The sequence below is a fragment of the Caloenas nicobarica genome, chromosome 3, assembly GCF_036013445.1.
Source record: "Caloenas nicobarica isolate bCalNic1 chromosome 3, bCalNic1.hap1, whole genome shotgun sequence".
NCBI classification, from domain to species: Eukaryota; Metazoa; Chordata; class Aves; order Columbiformes; family Columbidae; genus Caloenas; species Caloenas nicobarica.
The window spans coordinates 6,614,706-6,620,851 of NC_088247.1; positions in this window are offsets into that span (position 1 = coordinate 6,614,706).

Here is a 6,146-nt window from a genome sequence, read left to right on the forward strand (position 1 = left end):
CAAGGGCCCTGACAGACTTAAAACAGTATGTTAAGATCAGGCCACTGAAGCTACTACTGAAATTTTATCTGTTCACCCTCTAGCCCTAACAGAAATCAGAACTTCCAGCTTCAACTTACTTTAAAATATCAAGTAGAAGACCAGCTTGTAAAGAAATTCCTGCGTTGCTACAGTCAGTTATTCCTCATTTCCAGAGCAGAAGAGAGGGTGGAAAGAAGGAAGAGAAACAAGACGACCCTAAATAGCACATCTCACATCTTGTCATAGACTAATAATTAAAGGCAAAAAGCCACATTACACTATTTAATCAGATTCCCAGTATAACAACAATTTTACCTGGGTACACCTTTATTAAAGCAAATAACTTGCACATCTTCTAGCCATTTCACAGTATTGGAAACATCAAGAGATGCCTCATCCATTAGTGCCACCAGTAGCTTAAGCAATTAATAGTCTTTTTTAGAACTATAATAGCAACTTGTTGCTATTGGAATTTCTCAGGAGGTCATTTCCACTTGGTTACTGCCATAATTTTAGTGCTTTAATTAAAAGTATCCTTCGGTTTTATTCATCCTCCATGAAGATACTTGCACACTCCAAGCAAAGAGCCCATAAATCTTTCTTCATAACCTAAACAAATTGAGATCCTTCAGTTGCTCCCTCTGAAGTATCTTTCACCAGCCATAAGAGAAACAAGAAAATTGAATGGTTAAAACAAAACAGCCAGAGCTCTTGGAAACAGCTGAACCTGAAACTGAACAATGGTAAACAATGGGGTCTGATGTCAGTAGAAACCAAGGGATCTTATTATCCTATAAGGTCAGGGCCTTCGTTTGCACTTGAGAGCACTAACTGCAAAAATCATGAATATTCCTGGCGATTCAGCATGCTGGTTTTACAGAAATAACCTTTTTTCTTTGTAAAGCTCAAACATTTCCACAGCCTATCAACATGCAGTTCATGTGTCTTATCAAAACTAGACCGGGGGCTCTGGGAGAAAGACTGTTCGTGGTTTCCAGACATATTACAGAGGAGCTGCAATAAAATCACACCATTTTGTTTTCACTCCTGACTGCGCTAAACACCTGGATGAAATCAACAGCAAACAAGCTTTCTTGCATCATTTCCAGCCTCAGCTTTTACTTATATGGTTGGCAGCGCCTCATCTCTTCATGGTTCACAAGCAGTAATGTTTTACTCACTACCGATCTTACACTAAACTTGAGGAATAGACCCTTATCCCACACTCACATGTTTTAAGAAGTCTCTGTGTAAGGTACTTTTCTATTTTGGCTCTGTGCTCTCTACAAGAATGAGACTCAAGTTCCTCTGCCCAGTTATTCCTACAGCTATTAAGACTCACAGACCTGCATACTAGGAACAGACTGAAGAACAGCACTCTTCAGAGTCTGAGCAGCTCACCACAATTTTTCAAAATGAAAATGAGTTGGTTGAGAGGGAGGAACAAGAGTGTTCACTGTGGCCAGGCTTTGGATGTCACCGTTGGATACCCGAGAACCACTCTGCTATAAACAGCTACCTTATAAAGGACAAGAAGCTGCACAGGTATGCTGAAAATTTTATCTGTATTGTATGTTGTTATCCATTTGTTGCTCAACTAACCCTGACCTGGATTCTGCAGTCTTGAGGGGCTGGCTCATCAATTCAGGACCCCACTGGAATAACGGTGATTCACCTTCACCCAGATTTTGCTTTGCTATGGATGGTGTAAAGGGCATACTTAAAGCCAACACACCAGTAAATGTGACTCTGCATAAGACTAGACAAATGATACTAAATTATTTTGCACAGATGTCGTGGTCTAACCCCGGCCGGCAACTAGGACCACCACACAGCCGCTCGCTCGCCCCTCATCCACTCTGTGGGATAGGGGAGAGAATCAAAAGTGAAGGGAGAAACTCATGGGTTGAGATAAGGATAGTTTAATAAGACAGCAAAATCAAATGAAATAATTATAATAATTATGATGATTATGATAATAACTACATATATGTAATAAGTGATGTACAAGGCAATTGCTCACAAAATCCAGTCCCGTGCAGCTGATCCCAGACAAGCGGAGATTCGGACAGCAGTTCATCCTTGAACATGATCACGCCAAACAGCCATTCCCAGAAAAGAAAGCACCCCAGTCCTGAGCAGCCGATCTCAGCAAGAGAGAAAAAAAAAAAAAAGGCAAAATGCCAAAACAGCAAAAGGCCCAACATGGCAAAACAGCAGACTAGTGAACTAACGCTAACGAACCAGAAAAGCTGCCTCAAGATATATATGGAACGTGACACTAATGGTAGGGAATATTTCATTGACCAGCCTGGGTGCCAATCTAGGTGCTGTCCCACTGTTCCCCCTCCCAGCTTCTCCCTGCAGCTGGACAGTTGAAAAAGTCCTTGGCCTCCTTGGCAACAGTCAAAACATCTGTGGGTTCTCTCTTTCCATACCGACTCCAAAACACAGCTTAGCAACTGGAGAGAAGAGCATGGGAAATTCAGTGTTATCACATTATTCATGTACTAAATCCAAAACAGAAGACCGTGCTAGCTACTAAAAATAAAAGATTCTAACTACTATGAAGAAAACTAACTTGATCCTAGAAGAACCAGCACAACAGGACACTCAATTCTCATGTTAACAACAGCTTTTTGTTGTTAAAATTACCAGGAGAGATCATTGTCAACACACATTTGAAAACTTGCTTTACCTGCTGCAGGGCCTATACAATTATTCCTGATTTGGATGTTTCAAAGCTCTTTATTTGTGGCCTTCCAGTTCCTTTTATAAAACTTTGGTTTGCTCTCCAACTCCACGGTTGAAAACTCCACTACAATACCTGGGAGCCTAAGAAATACTGACTTTTTATTTGCCTCAATGGCTCCAAAGGAAGAATTTTTGTTTGCCTTTAAATCTTGCACCTCTGAAACTAAACACCCTTAGAAATCTCAGCAACCCAGCCTGAAGTGGAGGCTCTAGTAACACAAATGGAGAAGGCAGAGACACTACACTCCTCTGTATCACTCTGTTGTGCAGCTTTAGGGATATAATTCCATAAACAGTTCAAGAAACAGCATGGTTAAGAGCCCCATGTTGTTTATAGCCTCCATATACAACCTATTCTTCAGATTAAATGGGCACTAAAAGCTTAAAGTCTAATACATTTTAACGGCTGTTAGTCACCCAGCCCTTTTACGGTTTTATGAAATGTTTTCCTATTTTTCTTCATCTCGACCATATAAAAATGCACCAAGACACAGTAAATGACTGACTAAAACCTACCCAGCAAAAATTATCACAGGTATCTCTGTCACATTGATAAAACTGAAAGAAAAAAACTGGAAAAACACAGAAAAACATTTCTCTTTCAATACTCAGTTATTTTACCTCTAAGTAATGAAAATGCCCTGCTTTTTATTATGAAAGTACTGAAGTAAAGTACTTGAACTACTCATGTACAACATCTATTTTTCATGTGAATAAATAAGGAGTTGCTTCCCCTTCACAACACTGCCAACAGCAGGGTACAGTTTCGCAGGTAGAAATTAAGGATTTTACTAAACACAGCCAAACACTGTGAATATTTTGAGGTTGCCTATCCCTTACTTCCTGTCATTCACTGAATTCCACTGACATAGACGTGTGCAATGGTTTTCAAGCTGCAAATGCTCAATTCCACTACAGCAGTAAATTTGTACAGAATCTGGCAGGGTTTAGTAGAGCCTAGGCCTTAGAAGAATTACAGTGTATACAAACAAATGTGGGGTGAAATACAGTACAGAGATAGACTAAGGTGAGGAAAGGCAAAACATCTTGGTAGTTCCCAGTTTGACTTCTGTTAAGAACAGGATGCCCGGGGAAGTGGTGGAGTCACCATCCCTTAAGGGGTTTAAAAGATATGTAAATGAGGTTCTTAGGGACATGGTTTAGTGCTGGATTTAGGTTATGGTTGGACTCGATGATCTTGAGGGTCTCTTCCAACCAAAATGATTCTATACGTGCCAGGTGTCGGTTAGCCCAGTTCAAAGTCCGGCGTTGGTTGGTACGCTGCCTTTATGATGTGTCAAAGTGGACACATCATATTAGGCTGGACTCATGAATAGGTGAACACCACAAACAGGTTTCAAAGCACGTGGGAAAGAGTAAACAAGAGATTACTCACACCTTTAGAACTGAAGAGCTGAGTATGTATGTTGCCAAACTAGGTTAGCAAAAGAGCCTTGAAGCTTCAAATTTGTCTATATCTCTGCATAAAGTTTGTAACAAGATCTCAGTTGTAATTTGATGAAATTAGCTGAAAGACTGCACCTGCTCCTTATTCCCTTGACCCCTAATTCACTCTGTGTAATAAGTATTTTGAAAAAAAATACAAAATGTAATTCATAAAGGACACTTCCCTCTTCCACATAATCAACTGTCATGTGCACATTTACAAAGCTGAATTAGTGTGACCAGGAAAAATAAAACAAGACCTTGACTTGAACTTGACATACAACAAGTTAATAGCTGCACAAAGTCTTATCTAGCTCACATGGAACTTTATTTTCCTCTTTCCTCTTGTGCTTTGCCACACCCACTACATTCCAGAAATCAAAGTGAATCAGAGGTGTGCTGCTTTATTCAGCCCATTGTACCACAACTTAAGAGCCATTCTGCAGCTGACATGCACAGGTAGAACAACCTGACAAACTCACACATGCGTGAAAGCCATTAGAAAGAAACAAGCTCAAATCTACGCAACATTCAGAATAAACATGCTAGCAGGATATCCAGAATCAAATTCAGACACAGCTTAAGTCAGTCATTATTATATAGACCTGTCTTTTTTCTCAGTTATTATGATGAAATCTAAAATGGAGTGATGACTTCTGCTCTGTGCTATTAAAAGACACATATTTTCTCTATTTACACAGAGCTGATTTCATTGCTATTCAGCACCATTAACTCAACAGGTTTTGCAGAATTACTAATCCCTGCGCATAATAAAAAGGAAAACCAAGGCAATGTAAACTATTTGCCTTAATTTATGAAGCAAACTTACACCAGAACCCAAAACAGACCTCAATCCATCACAGTGCCTAGTACACAGGACTGATATTCAGAGTACTTAAGTGCAACAACACACTCATAATTTCCCGCACATATTCCAAGTTTAAAACATTGTCACAAGAGAGCACAAAAAAAGTCATAAACAGGAAAGAATACAGCCAGCTTTCAGATCTATTTGGCCCAAAGGGAGCAGGAGTCACGGGGGAGACTTCAGTCACGCTGATAACCACCACACCTTGGAAAGGTCACAGCCTGGGGCTGCAAAGGAGACAGGACACAGGTGTTATATCTTGGGAAAATATGGGACATCTCCCAGTGACACAGCCCATCACAGCCCCACCTCAGCCCACCACATCCTTCCCCAGCTGCAGGGCATCCCAGCAGACCCAGCAAACAGCCTGTACCCCAAGTGAACTCTGATTCTTTACCAGGAGGCTTCACAGTCCCACCTCAGGGGCAAATCCACCCATGTCCCAGCACAGGGGGCTTACAAGCCTCCCATGAAGACCCACACTCCCCTGCAAGCCACCGCATCTCCCCACCTGTGACAGGTGCCTCGCACAGCTCCCCATGGTTCCCTACAGCCCCCCCTCACCTCAGGACCCCCCTCAGAACACTCCCAAAGCTCCCTTTGCCTCCCCAGAGCCCCCCTTCACCTCAGCCCCCTCCCCTCAACTCAGCTCCCCCCAGCCATGTTCTCCTCAGTCCCCATGTCTCCCTACAGCTCCCCTCATCTCACAGAAACACAGAATGCCCCGAGTTGGAAGGACCCACAAGGATCATCGAGTCCAACTCCTGTCCCTGCACAGGACAACCCCACAGGTCACACCGTGTGTCTGAGGACGTTGTCCAGTCTCTTCTTGAACACTGTCAGGTGGGGCCGGGACACCTCCCTGGGGAGCCTGTTCCAGTGTCCAGCACCCTCTGGGGGAAGAACCTTTTCCTCATGCCCAACCTGACCCTCCCCTGGCACATCTTCCTGCCGTTCCCTCGGGTTCTGTTGTTGGTCACTAAAGAGAAGAGCTCAGCCCTGCCCCTCCTGCTCCCCTTGTGAGGAAGCTGTGGCCGCCATGAGCTCTCCCCTCAGT